The sequence below is a fragment of the Tursiops truncatus genome, chromosome 7 (genome assembly GCF_011762595.2).
Source record: "Tursiops truncatus isolate mTurTru1 chromosome 7, mTurTru1.mat.Y, whole genome shotgun sequence".
In the NCBI taxonomy this organism is placed as follows: Eukaryota; Metazoa; Chordata; class Mammalia; order Artiodactyla; family Delphinidae; genus Tursiops; species Tursiops truncatus.
In genome coordinates, this window is record NC_047040.1 from 112,982,748 (window position 1) to 112,999,980 (window position 17,233).

Below are 17,233 nucleotides of genomic sequence, written 5' to 3' on the forward strand. Positions count from 1 at the left end.
GCCGCAGCCCATCAAATGCCTCCTCCCATCCCTAGAGGACCATAATCCCCGCGGAATTCCACGTAGCACAGATGGGCTATGACACAGAGAACGGGTTTTGTGGCTTGAAAGCGTTTTGCTTTCTGTTCCCAAGCTAGAGCTGGAACCGGCCCGCTTTGCATCTGTCTCTGATTCCGGATATCTCTGCGCGACTCAGAATCCGATGCCTCGGCTTGGGGGCGAGTGGAGGCTTAATGTGGGGAGGGCTTTGTATCAGGCAGAAACCCTCCACCCTCCCTGTCTGGGGTTCTGAGAAAGTCACTCAACCACTCTTAGCCTTGGCTGCCTTTTCTAGAAAATGGGGAGAGTGAGGATGCCTCCGGCTGCCTAGGATTCATCCTAGCACAGAGCCTGGCACTCAGCAGATCCTCCGCGGCTCCTGTTCTTAAGAAACTGCTAGGGACTTCCCTAGTGGTCCAGTGGTTGAGACTGCGCTTCCACTGCAGGGGTTTAATCCCTGGTCGGGGAACTAAGATCCTGCTTGCCGCACAGCACGGCCAAAAAATTAGAAAAAAAAAAAGAAGTCGCTTAACTGAAGCCTGGCTGGAGAGAGAGATGCTTTGTGTATGTCAGGGACCCTCGGATGGCTGCTCAGACCACGAAGCGTTCCTTGTCACTTTGGTCAAACCACTTCCCTTCTCAAAAGAAGCTGAATGTAATCCAGCTTCTTCAACCTGGTCACCAAGACCCTCCTTTCCCAAAACGCCTTTTCAGCCAACTTTTCTACTCTCCCAAAAGCCACTTCATAATTATTTAAAGAAACAGCGAATACAGTGAATCTAGCATCATGTTGGTAAAACCCTGGCCCTGTTCCCAAGGAGCTAACTGGGGGCAAGACTTAAGATATCAGAAACAAAGGAAAAGAAGCCTGTAGTCCAGATTTTAATCGAGGCGCCAATTCACATCCCAGGTCCTGGTCCTGATGCTGCCCCAAACCTCCCAAGGGCCTGCTCTGATGTGACATTTGGGGACGCCACTTAGATTAAACCATAAAGCAGGTGCTACAAGCTGCAGTCATGACACCCAGGCCCGGAGGCCACCCCTAAGCAAGGAGACCCTACGGTAAGTGCTTCTGTTGCCTCAAAATACACCCTGCATTTTGCCAACAGACACAGAAAATGTCAGAAACGGTGTGTTTTGCTGTGTGGCTTTTTTTGGTAAAAATAGTTGCCCATTAGTCAGCCTGATGACATGAGAAATGAGCTTTCCTTGGTGAAAATAAAGGTATTCCAGACTTGCAGACTGGCTGCATTATTTAGAGACACCCTCCAGGCTGCATGAACCGAGGGTTAGGATCCAGAGATGCCCGGAGGCTTAGCCTGTAGCATTGGTCCCTAAAGCTTGACCCCCACGACGGTCCTCCGTACCATTGTCTGTTGGTTGGGAGAGTTTCCGGTTGCCTGGCTACAAAGAGAGTGAGGACCACCGAATCCTGCCCTGGAAGGGTGTGACCATCACAGGCAACCTCGTGCAGGGGTGGGAGCTCCTCAAAGGGCAGAGAGTAGAGAGTCCCCTGATGCCACCCACTCAGGAGTCTGTACAGACCACTAGGGCCTTGAGAAGCAATGCTTGTCCACCAAAGGCCTCTGCGAGGCAGAATTTGGACAGAGACGTGCTTCCGTGGTAACCTGGTCATGAGCTCACGGGGAAGGAGTTAAGCAGCAGCAACTCTGGGCTCGTCCACCAGAAATACCCTAGAGAGCTGTTGGTCGCGTTATTCAGGGCCCTTAATCAAGACTCACGCGCAGGACGTTTGCTGAACGCTGGTCTGTCCTAGACTCTGTGCCAGCTCCTTATGTGGGTGACTGATGTGAACAGCTCCATGGTACTTGGACACAAGTACCCCCCATTACCCATCAATGCCCCATTCATTGATCTACGCAGGTTGAAGTCAGTTTCAAGACATCGGCTCGCAAGCCGGGCCTTCTGGGCCCCTTCCTAAGGCCTCTGGGCATTCTGGGGGGCTCTGGAGGTCTCCCGAGAAGCCACAGGTGGAGGCACTGCTTGGCTGTGTGGCGGGCAGGCAGTGGCGTCCCCGAGGCTGTCCTACCCCAGACAAGCAGCCAGCCGGCCTCCGGGCCACACCAGCATCGCCTGGCCTTGGAGGGCAGCTCCCGCTGCATGCCATACCTGCTCCAAGCCAGCCAGCCAGCCGGGGGCCCATGCTTGTACCCCCGAAGTCCCAGGCACCATGGAAGCCATTTCCACAACAGGTCGGGCCAACAGGTCTGAGCGTTTCCACGTTTGCGTTCCCATGTCCCCTGGTCCCTGTGTTACTGCCCCTCCCCTTCTTCATGAGCCATCTGGACGGGACCACAGCCCACTCTCTTGCTGGGCATCCCAAAGCCTCTGCCCCATCTCTCTTTGAGACTCTACAGGCGAATTCTCCTTGTCGGATCCCAAATTCAGGGTGTAAGCCGGAGCCTGGGGCTCAGGTGTGTGGCTGCCCCAGAGACAAATTCATTAACAGTCAAAAGGCTAAGACAGCAAGACATTTCTCAGAAAACCACCCATGACACAGGAATCCCTACTGAAGCTCACAGCCGAGTCCCGAGATGACGTTAGCATCACCACCCCATTTCACAGATGGGCAAATGGACCTCAGAAGGATCGATCGTCACTTGGCTCGTGAGTAAGGGCGGGTGTCGGTTTCAGTTCCAGGTTCAAGGCCCATGCTCTTCACCGCCTTTCTCTAGTGGTGACTACTTCTGGGCCTCAGTTCCCCACCTGCAAGAGGGCAAATCCTACTTCCCAGCAGGCAAGCTGAATTCGGTGAAGCCCTGGGCCAGGGGTCAGCATCTCCGAGGGCTGGTCAGCTCTGGGCTGCAGGCGTTTGACACATTTTTGCTCAACTCAGGTCCCTGGCATGTGAGGAAGTGATCCCAATCTGGGGGCACCTTACCTTGGGGCCCAGCAGTCGTAAATGAACCGATAGCTCCCCAGCGTCCAGTCTCAAAGCTGGCAACCCGAGTAACTCTACCTCCGGGATATCCAAGCCAGCAAATGACCCCAGGGAACAGCCAGGGACAGTGGGACGGCCAAGGAGGTCCTCCAGGCTGGTGGGGCATTCCCAGGTCCTGCTTGCCTTTGAGTGCATCCTCTGACAGCCGGACGTCATTTTTAATGGCTTCTGCATCCCCAGCAGCCAGGGACCTTCTGAGAGAGGATGCTCTGGGCCCCACCTGACAGGAGGAGGTGGGGAGGGAAGCTCTCTCCTGCCCCAACAGGGCTGAGTTAGTTTCATTCAGTCTCCAGGCAGTTTTTTTTCTGCTGCCCCTCCCCAATCCCAGAGTTAAAACCACACAAAACAACTCTTTCTTTCTCCCTCGGACTGCTAGGCTGTCTGGGTACCACATCACCACGCAGATTCGTTTGGTCCCAGGGCCGTAAGGCAGAAAAGGCACTTAGTGGGCAGCATGAGTCAATTTCCATCAAGCCTCCGGACAGTGACGTAACCGCCACTTGTTGGCTTCCCCAGCCCAGCAGCACGGATGCCCCAGAGCTCACATCTGGAGCAAGGAACTGACAGGTGGATTCCAGAGCCAACCCGGCTCCAGGCTGCTCCAGCCCAGAACGGGCCGCAGCTGCCCCCAGGACACACAGCATCTTTCTGCACAATTCCTACGTACACAGGCCCTCCTCCCTCCCGCCCCCTGCCCAGCTCCTGCCTGCATTTCCAGGGTGGGGATTCTGACAGTTCAGGTGGGTGTCGGCCTCACCGGTACATTCCTCGCTGCCTAAAGCGCCTGGCTGTTCCAGAACCTTTCTGCCTGGCTCCCCACCTCCCCCCACCATACTGAAGGTGCAAGACACCTCCTGGTCCAGGCTGTGTCTCTGTCCCAGGGGAGCCCGGCAGAAGGGCACATCCTCACACCCTCTTGCCTAATTTACTGGCCTTTCAAACATGCTCACGTACTGTGGTATCTGCACCCCTCCAAACATCTGGAGGGAAACCGAGGGAAAAAATCCACCAAGAACTTAAGTGTATATTCTGCACTGGAACTGTGAAAACCAAATCTGGGAAACTTCACATCTTTAGCTAACTGTTTGGGGGGCAGTAGCGCTAACCCAACGTATAATCTGGTAAAGGCTGTCCCTCCCTGCCTTCTTTCTAACCATGCAACTCTGCTCACGGAGGCTTGCAAACAGTTCTTTCCTTCCTTCCCAGAGATCTCCAGGGGCGATCTGAGCCAGTGCCTCAGCCACCATCCCAGGAGAGCCTCACGTCTGTGACTCTCCTGAGCCTTGCGGGAAGATGTCACCCACAAGGCAAAGACCCACCCGTGCGTCACGAGCAGGCACTCTGCCCCGGGGAAGCTCCCTTTTGTCTGCCGAAGGGGAAGCCCGTTGAAATGAACGGAAAACGGGAGGCCTGGACCATTTTCAGGACGAAATTTTAATATTCGAAGGAATCAGCTACTTGGATTGAAACACTTAAAAAAGCATCATTCCCAAGGGATAAATTAAGAGTTTGGGATTAACAGATACACCACTATATATAAAATATATAAAAACCAACAAGGACCTACTGTACAGCACGGGAACTATATTCAATATCTTGTAATAAGATATATGTATATATATATATATATAACTAAATCACTTTGCCGTGCACTTGAAACTAACACAACATTGTAATTGAACTATACTTCATTTTTTTTTTAAAAGCATAATTCCCAAGGAGTGAGGTCTCCTTTCCTCCTTCCACAACATTTTTATCGAAGTGCTAATGTCAGGCCCTAAAGGGCAGTTCTGAAATACAGTGTAACATCTACGCCTTTGTTCAGGAGCTTAGCGTTAAGTGGGGTCAGCCCCCATTTGACAATTAATGACACACAGGCGCAAAAAGCCCAGGGAGGGGAAGGTGCACTCCCCACGCCCCCACCCGCGGGGGAGGAGCTGATGCAAGACCAGAGGGATGGCTTACGAGCGCAGCATCATTCACGATCAGGGTCCAGGGCTAAAAGATATTGAAGTTTTCAAGGTCAAGGTCAAGATCGTGAATGAGCCTCGCTCCGACATCCTGCGCGCTGCCGACTGCGCAGGGCCGGCGTGCAGCCCCGCCCCTAAGCGTGCAGCCCCGCCCCTAAGCCCCGCTCTTCCGTCCTCTCTCCGACAACAGGGAGAATTGCTACCTTTGCATCCTTGCCGAAGCCGCTCCTTCCGCCCGCCTGGGATGCCCTCTCTCCGTCTCTGCCAGGACAGATCCCATTGTCCTTCCCACAGGGCCCGGCCACGGGCATCTGATCTGTGCAGTCACCCAAGGCCCCCTCACCGAAGGCTCCCACGCTTGGTTTAATGCTCTGGGCTGCCATCTGGAAGTGCTTAGTAAATTTGTCTTTGATCTTGAGTTTTGTAGGTGAAGTCCGGGGCGGGGGCAATCAGTGGGCACGTGGACAGCCCTGAAAGGCCATGCTTTCCACTTGGACCAGAACTCCCTCGCGAAGCAGAGGGAAGGCCACGGCATTCGGGAAACGGACAGCTGAGGAGCCTCGGTGTTCCCTTTCCTGTACCTGCCAACCTCGTGCGCCGGACGTGGGGCCGAAGGACAGGGAAAGATAACGCGGCCCAGGGTTCCTTTGCCTTCGGTCTTGCCTTTCCCAGCAGGAAGCTGAAGGTAGAGCATGTTGATAGAGTGTATGCATAACAAGAACTGAAATAAAAACAGTCGAGTGAGTGTCGGGCTGCATTTCTGCTGCTCTGGTAAGAACGAAATACCCATGAATGGACTAACTCTGAAGCATGAACTGTGTAATCCTGGTGATTCTGCCTCTGAGTTAAATGTTCTGTTTACGTTTCCTGGCACAGTCTAGAGATGAACAGCAAAATGCACGCTCATCATTTAAAACGTTTACTTTTTTAAAAATTGAAGTATAGTTGATTTACAATGTTAATTTCTACTGCACAGCAAAGTGATTCAGTTATCCATATATATACATCCGTTTTCATATTCTTTTCCGCTATGGTTTATCCCAGAAGATTGAATAGAGTTCCCTGTTGTGTATCCATTCTACATATCATAGTTTGCGTCTGTGAACCCCAAACTCCCAACCCATCCCTCCCCCACGCCCCTCCCCCTTGGCAACCACAAGTCTGTTCTCTATGTCTGTGAGTCTGTTTCTGTTTCATGGATAAGTTCATTTGTGGCATATAAAATGCTTACTTTTCATTACTTAGAATGACATTAAATGGCCAACAAGCAGATACCATCACAAGTTGAGAGAGAAAGGCACCGTGAAAGAAAGGAAAAAGCTTTAAATTTTAGTATCCTTAGTGACACTTTTCCTGCCTCTTATTTTTTATTTTTTGGCCACGTCACACGGCATGCAGGATCTTAGTTCTCCAAGGAGGGATCGAACCCATGTCCCCTGCATTGGAAGCACGGAGTTTTAACCACTGGACTGCCAGGGAATTCCCTTTTCCTGCCTTTTATTTTTATTTATTTATTTATTTATTTTGCGGTACGCGGGCCTCTCACTGTTGTGGCCTCTCCCACTGCGGAGCACAGGCTCCGGATGCGCAGGCTCAGCGGCCATGGCTCACGGGCCCAGCCGCTCCGCGGCATGTGGGATCTTCCTGGACTGGGGCACGAACCGGCGTCCCCTTCATCGGCAGGCGGACTCTCAACCACTGTGCCACCAGGGAAGCCCCCTCCTGCCTTTTCAACAGGAGTCCCACCTTTCCATGTTGCACTGAGCCCCGTGAATGCTGTAGCCAGCCCTACCTGCAGAGCACATTCAAGTCATCCCCTCCTGTAATCACCTCACTCCACAGCCAGGGCCCTTGCCCGGGACACCAAGGACTGTCGTTGCTGTATCAGCTGCCGTCCCGCCTTTCCCTCTTTTGTCCTTTTCTAGTGACATATGTCAACCCCACAGGATTGACTTTGTAACTGGAAAGCTCACAACTGGAAGATGTCACTGTTGTATTTGATTTGTGTCGCACACAGTAGGTGCTCAGTAAATTCTTGTTGAATGCCGCTGATTTACCCATAAGGCCCGCGAGGCCGGGGGCTGGGTCTTACACTCCAGGCATCTCTCACAGTTGGCAGCACGTGGTCTTGCGTGGAACAGGGACCCAGTGACTATTTGGTTGCCGGTGAAGATCTGGTTTTCAGCATTTTGGGCAGGAAAACCCTTCTCCGTGGGTAGTGCAAGGCCTGTTCTGGCTCTTGCTCTGGTCTCAGTGATTCAACGTGGAAAATAAAGATGACTGGTAGGTCCAGAATGCTAGTGTTAGAAGGGACTTCAGACAAATTCTCTCATTTCCTAAATGAAGGAGTAGAGACAGAGAAAGGCTAAGCGACTCATCCAAAACACAAAGTGAAGAGCTGTCGCCTCTTCTCCACCCAGCACCACCTCCTCCTTCCCGACTTCTGCATGTGGTCCAGGGATCACAGGCCCCTACCTCTCAGCACGTTCCATCTCTCTGGCCATGGTGATGGATTTGGGAGCCAGCCTGACACCTAAGAGAGGCCAAGCAGTGTGAATATCAAGGCTTTTGCTAGGCGTGAGGGGAGGCGGACACTCTCTGCTTGGGACCAGGGATGTGAGGACATGCAGGGTGGGATTGCTGCAGCCGTTCCTGATATCCTGCAGCGACTGAGCCTGCAGGCTCAGGAGCAAGCCAGTGTACTGGCAATGATCATGACAGAGAATGGCACCAGAGCCTGAAGCCGTTGTTAATTGCTGGATCAACCTGCACCTGAAGCCTACAAAGCTACAGGAGTTTTCATTTATGTGGACCAACAAATTCTCTTTTTCAAAGGTGTTATTATTGAAGCCAGTTTGTTTGGGAATTTCTGTTCCTAGCAATATAGATGGTATGGACAAATTCCCAAAAAGAAAAAAACAAAGGTAAGGTAAGTAATTCAAAGACGCACAGAGGCAGGTCTCTTGACTCCCTACGCAGTGGCCACAACAATAACCCTGCCATAATGCCCCCAGATACATAGTGTTTGAAATCACTCGTCTGAAGTAACGCTGCTGGTAATAGGTATGGTGGTAACTCAATGGCAGCAACAGCAAATCGAACAGATTGTGCATTATTACTACATCGTGAATGAATCAAGCATTCCAACTGCTCCCCTGTCAGGGCCAGAAAAGGCGGGTCTGAGTCTTCCCTGTGACACTGTAGTGCTTCGCACTTAGAACCGTGACAGCAGGTAGCCTCACCCAGGCAGAGCGTCTACGGAGGACAGCACCATCGGGAGGGGACCTTGAGGTTTCACAAGGCCACCGGGAGGGAGTACAGGCAGCAGTACGTGGTCAGCTCAGGGCGCTCTGCCCTCAATACACGCCAAGCGATGGGCCACAGCTGGCCACGACCGGCCTTCCGCTCGCTGCCTTAATTAATTAGCACAGTGTGGTGGAGAGCACCGGACCTCAGTCTCCCAGAGCGACGGGTTGAAGAGCTAGGTCAGCCCTCTCACCTCCCGTCCAGGCACACCAGGCAGAGGCGCCCGCGCTGCGTCAGCTCAGCTCCCCTCCAGGCCGCTGGGTCACCACACCCTACAACATCCTGTAGCTGTTGAGGATCAGGGCCCCGGGTCCCACAGTCTCCCCTCCAGGCCGGGTGCATCGGAGGGGCCAGAGGAGAGAGGAAGAGCCGCGACACCTCTCTGATTTCTCCAGGTGCTCTGAAGGGGTCTCTTCCCGAAGCCCTGCTGACAAGGCAGCCAGATGAGACGCTTAGGAGCAAGGCCAAACCGCACGGAGCGGGGTGCAGCTCGCCAGCCTTGGGGGCCACCTGGGCTCCAAGACAGTAGAAGATGGGGGGGCGCACCCTGAGGGCCATGGCATCCTCAAAGGCCTTGGGAGTGGGCAGCACCCGGGCGGGACCGGAAGGATGGGCAGAGGGAACAGGGAGGAGGTGGAAAGACACACAGCTGGTGGAGGACGTTGGGTCAATCACACCAGCCATTCCAAAGGCACAGCCTGTGGGGCCCAAGCGTCAGCCTGGCAGGTTGCTGAGCCCCTGGCCAGGCTAATGAAGCGCGTCTCCCACCGACTGGAGACAGGGAGCTTGCAGAGCTGAGAGCCCCGTGAAAGGGCCTGGATTCTGACGACCGGCAGGCTGGCGGGGCTAAGGGCCAGGGGCAATGGCATGGAGCCCCCAGGGCCTGGTCCCGGCAGATGCTATGGCCCCAGGAGCCCCTTCCTTACCTTAAGCAAAGATTTCCTGAGTTTCTTTGACTAGTCCCTTGGTCAAGTTCCCTAACCTTCCTGAGCCTCAGTTTCTTCCTCTGTAAAATGGGTAGGTTACCTGATGGCGTTGCTTTGCATAACCCCTGAGGTCACGGGCCTGGCACAGGTAAATGCTCTCCAAATGCAAGTTTCCTGCCCCCTCACCCAGCTCCCCGTGGACCCCTCTGGTTTTCTCTAGTTTTTCAGCCACTCTGCAACCACGCAATGCCTGCTCTGGGCCGAACAGAGCTGCCTGGCTACATGAAGACCACACTCTATCGCCAGGCACTAAATCTCCCCAGGGGACACTCCTCACTGCAGCCGTAATGCTGCCAGCTCCAGGGAACATGACTGCACCATAGAGCAGGCTCCCCACACTGCAAGGTTTAAAGGGCCAGCTCACAGCCTCCCGGCTCCAGCTGGGCCCAGCCTTACGTAGGCACAGGGCGCTGGCGACCGCAGCTACAGCCGCAGAAACGAACAAGCAGAGATAGATGGCAACGTGCGTTAGGGGATCAGGGCTCAGGCTCAGTTCCCAGGCTGGCTGCTTCTTGGCTGTGTGACCTTGGGCAAGTTAGGTACCCCCTGCCCCCCAGGCTTGGGGTGAGGACACTCCGGTGACGAACCATCATCGTTCACCAAGCACCCACCACGCACATCACTTCTCTGGGTCCTCGCAGTTTCCTGGGGAAGAGTTTGTTAGTACCCCTAATTCCCAGAGGAGGAATAGAGCTGGATGTCTGCTTGTTTCGGCTGCTTTATCGACAGTCACGACAGAACCTTGGGCATTTGGCCTGTGCACCGGGCAGGGCGGGGGATGGGCCGGGGCCCAAGCATCAGAGGTCTTGGCGGCTGTGTCTGCCGTTCCCGCCCACCGGGACCTGAGGCTCCGGTCAGGTGGAGCCCCACTTGCCCACAGGGATGGTCAACTCAAGGATGTATCTTGAGCTGGCTTTCCCTCCTCTTCTCACTTTCTGGACCCCTCAGTCTAGCCGCTGGTGACAATTCCCAAACCAACCACCCCCTGCATGCTGGCTGTTGGTTGTGCATGCAGGGACCCCAGGCTAAGACAGTGAGTGATCTTACTGTATATATAATTTAAAAAAATTTTTTTTAACTTGTCATATGCTTATTTGGATGCTATAGGTTTAGCTTCAGTGTCACGCCCCAGTGGCAGTAGGGTCATTATCACATTGGATTCCTCTTTATCAGTCAAGGAGAAGAAACAGTGAGGGAAAGATATATTACCATCACCAGCAAGGTGTATTCCCCTTTCACTAAGATTTTCCAAAAGCTTAGCCTAGGAAAACGGTCTTAGATTTTTAGAAAACTTTTAAGTTGAAACAATTTTAGATTTACAGGAGAGTGGTAAATGTGATAATAGAGTTCTTGTTATACACAGTTGTTGGATTGCTTTTTCCCCTTCACGTGGTATCCTGATTTCCCATGTGAATGGGAGACCCTGCCAGCAGCCACCCCAGGATTTGGCCACAGCCTGTCTTGGGGAGCCCCAGACCGGACATCTACTAGTGTACACATGGGTGGGCACCAGTTTGCAGGCCGTGAAGGCAAGGAGGACTCACTGGGACCACGTGGGCTCCCTTGATCCTGGAGCACAAGGTCCTCATTCTTCCTGCGTGCATGCTTGTATCTGGATTTCCTTTCTAGAACAGCCAGCGCATCTCGCCACCCAAGACCAGCAGCAGAGGATATCAGCGTGGAGAGCTGAGAGAAGGGGGTCCTCACGACCCTCCCGCTGGCTCTGTGACACAGCACACTTTCCTGCTATGTGCAGACCATTCCAACTGACTATCGTTAGCAAGTTTTGAGAAGTATCATCTTAACGGCTGCCTGATATCTGGTCTAAGGAATGTGTCTTAGTTTATTGAACGAAACCCCTTTTAGAAGACTTGCCGGTTTCTTCTGTGCTTCACGATTATGAGTGATGCTCTGGGAAGCGGCTCTGTGTATGAAGCTTTTCCTGTATTTCAGATGCAAACCAGGAAGCCCTCGCCCCCCACCTTCAGCTCCCAACCCACCGCCCTAGACCAGAGATGCTAGAGTTGGAGGGGCTCTGGAATCCATCCTGACCACCTCTGCAGTCACAGCTGGTGAAACTGAGGCACAGAAGGGGGAGATCACATGGACGGTTAGCCGCAAGCACCCCAGCTCCCCCCCAGAGCTGCCCCTGCTGTCTGGTGGCCGTCTGAGTTGGCCCACAGGAGTGAGAGCCCACCTCGAAGCAGGTGGGTGATGTGGGGAGGGGCAGCAGACAGAGAGGGTCGGAGGGAGAGCGAGGGCGGAGGAGGGGGTTACAGCTCCCAGCAGCAGCCGTGGGACGCTCGCCGCCAGGACCTCAGGAGGGAGCCAGGCCCTGCTCTCCACGGCTGTCTGGGGAGCCCGACCTGCGAGGGCCCTCAGGACCCACCTTGGACTCCCAAGGGCAGAAGCAGCCATATCACAGGCCCTGTCCGTGGGACGCGGGGAGGATGAATCCCAGCCACTGCGCCCGGCTTTCCCTATGATGGGGAAGGGGCCCCAGCCTTAGAAAATCCCAAGGTCAGTTGGGGGTCTTAAAGCTTCAGGATGACCTGGGGTAGGAGTCTTCTGGCCTCCAGCCAGCGACACCCTTCTTACAGGGGCAGAGAGAGGGACAGCCCGCCGCACACCACTGCTGCAGGGCCAGGGGTGAGGGATGAGCCACGCCCCTCCCTGTACCCGCCCAACCCCCCGCGTCTTCATCTTGTCATCAGCGTCATTACCAGCGGCGGCAGCAGAGTGAACTCAGCCAGTGAAAGTGCTGCCGGGCCGAACGGCCGCCCAGAAGGCAGTGCAACAAGTCCAAGACTCTTCCCTCCTGTGGGGGCCCAGTGGGAGCCCTGCCCCCCCACGTGGACCCCTACTCCCTTGCTCCCCAATCTGAGGTCCGGGGGCTTACAGCATAAGCGTCACCTGCGGATGTCTGAGCAATGCAAATACTTAGGCTCCACGCAGACCAGCTGAACCACTAACGAGATCTGTGCCCATGAAGTAAACTTTTTGTGTCAGAGCAGCGTTCGAGTTTCAGAAAAGTGTACGGGATTTTCAGAGCAGAGTCTGAGGGTTCCCATGTACTCCACAGCCCGTCTCCACTACGGTGCTTCTGAGCACATTAGGACTTGAGGCCCCCCCTTCTTCTCCCCATCCCCCATCTACCCCTCTCCGAATGCCAAGGCTGAAGGACAGTAGCTTGTCAAGTCTCCTCCACTCCCTGGGACTCTGTGACCTCTCAGGGCGCTCCGAGAGCCCAGCCCCATTCACGGAGTGTCTGCTCTGTCCCCGAGACGCAGTGACACTCCTCACACACGCTGTCCTGTAATTCTCAAGCATCTTTACGAGGTAGCGCTGTTAACCCAGCAGAGACACAGAGGTTAAAGCAAAGCTGGGATTTGAACTCAGATCCACTCCCCCACCATCTAAGCTGGGGGACTTCCCTGGTCCGCAACGTCTCAGCCTGGTTCTGGGAGCTCTGGTCCAGCCCGCGATGAGTTTCCCAGTCGGCCCTCCCCGGGGACTTTCTGGTCTGCAGGGCTTTGAGGGAGAGGCTGACCCTCCCCACAGGACACTCAGGGTCAGGGAGTGGCCTCAGCTGCCCCTGTCCAGCGCGGCTGCCCAAACTCAGGTGCCCACAGGTGCCAGATGCTCGTCTGAACCGGTAGGCAGGCCTTCCACGGCCGGGTGGACAGAATGTCCTGGTGGGGGCAGGGGGGCTTCACCACCGCTCAGCTGACTGAGTAGTGTTCCCTCTGGGGCAGGGCAGGGGGACGGCTGGGGAGCGTGGGACACCAAGTCAATGGGAGAGAGGACCCTCTGAAGCAGGCTTCTGGCCGTTTGAGGACTTTACCAAGAAATAGGTGCCCTTCCTGTTGGGAAGCCTTCCTGAGCGGAGGCCCACCCACGCTGTTCACAGATTCGTCTATGAATGACCATCAATGACTGTCATTCTTAGTCTTCCCATGTGATTGGCAAGGAGGCCTCCGGTGGGTGGCAACACGTGGACTGGAACATCCTGGATTGGAACTGTGGCCCCTCCACCCCCGCCAGGCCCACGGTCTGGACCACATTACATCGTCTCGCTGACTCAGTTTCTACATCTGTGAGATGGGCTTACAGCATCTGCTTACTTGCCATGGCTCACACACCCTGGCTTTGTGACTCTTCGTGCCATAAGTAAGACCACAACAGTAGCCACTAAAACTCATGCTTACAAGTCGTTTAAGAGCTGATAAGGACACACAGAGGGGAAACATCTAAGAGTGTGGATTTCTGACAACGTGGCAGACTGAGTGAATGTGGACTCCCCTGCCCACCACCTTCTGATGCAAGCATAGGGACATGCGCACACGAGCCAACGCGACATTTAAGAAAGATTTCAAGCGCAGAGCCGACCTTAAAGGAAAGGGAGCTTCCAGGGCCAGCAACAAAGAGAGACCACAGCTGCTTCAGCTGCCCGTGGGGTTAGAGGCGGGGGGCAGGGTGCAGTGCTGGGGCTGGGCTTTACTATCCAGGTTGGGGCAGGAGATACGGCCTGGGGCCTGAGCAGGTGGGAGGCTGGAGAGGGGACCTTTGCAGAAAGCTAGACCACTGGAAAGGCAGCCGCTGTCTCTGAAAACGAGACTAACCCAGAAAAGGGGGTGCATTCCCTTTGCTCAGGGCTCTGAATGGGATTTTTAAAGCCTCCGGGAGAAGTTGAAAGCTCAAGCTTGTGCCAGGTGGAAGTGTGGGCCTTAAAGGCATGCCAGCGGCAGGCCCCAAGCAGGAACCGAGAAATTAACATAAAAGCCGGTCCTCGAAATTAAAAACCATTGAATGGCCACAGCTGTAAAGAGAATTGGTGAACTGGAAGAAAAAAGTGTGATAGGTAGAAAAGTGTTGATTGCATGGAAGCCTGATCAGACAGGGGGAATCCATGTGTTTCAGAATATTAGGCTAAGAAAGAAAAATGTAGGTCTTTGTGTGAGTGTGTATGTGAGAGAGTGTGTGTGTGTGTGTGTGTGTGTGTGTGTGTGTGTGTGTGTGTGTGTTGGGGGTGGCACAGGTAACGTGGATACCGTGGTGGACATCTGTTAAGAGATGACAGTCGTGACCTTGCTTTGAGATGATTTCTTATACGGTAGGACGTTTTTCCAGCATGTTTCACAATTTAGGTAGCTGACTTGATGTATTTTTGATAATTCTATCAAATCTCCAGCAATTATATTTCCCCCCTCCTGGGAGGTCAGGACCTGATGGTGGGACATTGGGGGTATTCAGGGCCCCCATTAGTGGCCTGCCCTATTCTCACATCCAAGGGAGGGAGCCTGGACTAGGGCACTGCTGGCTGATGGGAAAATGAGCCCATCAGAAAGGCACCCCTGCGGCTCCCGCTTCACATGCTTCCCCAACACTCCAACCTCCCGAGTTTCATCTTTCTGTCATCATCTTAACAGCCGTGAAGAGGCACCACTTTGGAAGGTTGCTGGGCGAGGGGTAGCAACTGTGCCCCCATCTCGTCAGTCATGATTCTGCCCCACCCTGGACCACACCCCCAAAAAAGTCCATATATTTTTCTGAACTAAGCAAACGCTATGGCAAAGTTATTGTGCCTTTTAAAAAGGTTTGAGACCAAGCTTTGTAACACATCCAAGGAAAAGTTCTCACCAGGAGCAAAATCCATCCCTTTCTGGAGATCGAGGGTAGGCACCCCAACTCTGCAGCGGTGTATGCCCTTGTGTTCGGTGCCCGAAAGCCTGGGTGACCTTGGGCAAGTTTCCTAACTTCTCTGAGTCTCGTCTCTGCATCTGGCAAATGGAGATACAAAATAATGCCTAGCTCCTGGGGGCGAGGATTAAATGAGATGATGCCCACAAACGAGAAGCTATTTTGTTGCTGTTCTTGTTGTATTAGTAATTTTTTTTCAGCCGCACCACACGGCATGCGGGATCTTAGTTCCCTGATCAGGAATTGAGCTCATGCCCTCTGCCGTGGAAGCGCAGAGTCCTAACCACTGGACCGCCAGGGACGTGCCTGTATTAGTATTAATAGCTGATGGCTGGGGGAGGGCTCCAGCCATCAGCACTGCTCTGCTGGGCTGAGCCCAGGATTTGAGATGATGCCTGCCCTCTGCCTGCTCTGTGGTTGCCCAGAGGGGTTGCTCTTTTAGATATCACAGCTGCCAGATCACTCTTTAAAACTCATGAGTCTTGTCACTACCCTCTCCCCAAACTTTCAAGGCTCCCCAGCCCAGTTCAGTTGGAAGCCAGTCTACTCTCTGTGTCCTGTGAGGGACGAGCCAGCTTTTCTCTCCAAACTCAATCCTTGCTTCTCTTCTCTCACTCACCACATTCCAGCCACACTCAACCTCAGGGCCTTTCCACATGCTATTTCCCACCCCAGAACGCTCTTTCCCTTGTTTCTGCAAGACTGACCCTCATCTTTCTGATTTCTCACTGGATAGATCTTCACTGACTGCTCTGTGTAAACCCTCCCTGACCAAACCAGTATTGTCTGCCTCTGCAGTCTGTTCCTTTCCTTTAAAGCCCTGGCCACTGGGTCATTACGCCCTAGGTGTCCATTTATATGGGTGCAGCCCTCCTCCGTGGACTGTGGATTCCATGAGGGCAGAGACCACATCTGCATTATCGTCTATGTGTCCCCAGGACCTGATGCAACCCCTGGCACAAAATGGGGGATCAGGAATCTGGGGTTAGAGGAGACTGAATTTAAAAAAAAATACTGTGTACTTTCAAGTTTGGGACTAACTGGGAGGTTAAAATTATGGCAGATGGAGATAAAACCACCAGTTTTAATGAGAAGAGGTGGACCGGAGTTTGTGGTTAGGTATGTGACAGACTCTAATTGGACTTGTCCCGGTCGCTGGCAGCTCTGAAAAGCTTAGCCGTGTGTGCCCTCCCTGTGGCTGGGCTGTCCTCATGCTGAGTCCCCCAGGCAGGTGGCCCGTGCCCCCTCTGGGGTGAGAAGTGGGGCAGGAGGCCAGGGATGCTGGGGAAAATTCCACCTCCTGGGACCTGAGGAAAGGGGAATGCATTCTACCCTCATGATACATGAGAAACGGATGCTGGACGAAACCCATGTAGACTGAGGGAGTGAAAGACATGAGCTGATAGAGCCGTGGGTCAATTCAGGTCGGGGGTGGGGGGTGCCTGGTGCGTCCTGAGGGAAGCAGCACAGCTCCGGAGAGGTGGCCAAGGTGAGCCCAGCTAGAAGCACCTGGACACCCTGGGCCTGGCCCTTGGGCGCCTCCCCCAGGTCCTAGGCGTCTAGGGTGGGGACGGGGGAAGGAGTGGCAGTGTTTGGAAGTGAGTCCCCTCCCTGTTCACCACAGCCACGGGACCAGCCACATGCCCCTGCTTTCCAGGCGGATATTCCGGAGAGACCAGACCCTGTGATTAGGGGAGTGAGTCACGGGAGGCTTAGGAGTGCTAAGGACAGAGGGAAGGTGCCAGGACTGTCTGCAAACACTGAAAGGAGGGAGCTGGGCACCAAGGAGGTGGCAGCTGACTCAGCAGACAGAGATGGCACTTGGGTGTCCATAGAGCCCCACGAACCCACGTGCTTGTGTGGCCACACCCATACGTGGTCTGATCACAGAGGGGTTCAGAGTAAACATACTGCGTGTTTATGGGAACACACACACACACACACACACACACACACACACACAGCAGGTACACACATACGGGCTCCCCAGTGTACATTTCCAGACAAATTTCGTACAGTACACATGAACACGCGCTGTGCATGTGTGGGTGTGGGTGAAGTACACGTGGGTACACAAGTCCAACGATGACACATCTAGCTATGTACACAGCACATCACTGTTGTGGGTGTGTGTCTATAACCAGATCCACACACGAGATGAGCGTGCATGTGTGGTGCTTAGAAACAGACTTCATAGCAAGGTACCCACGTACTAGACTTCACTGTAAGCAGTGTTTACACTGCAAATCGGATGCCCACATAGCAGGTGT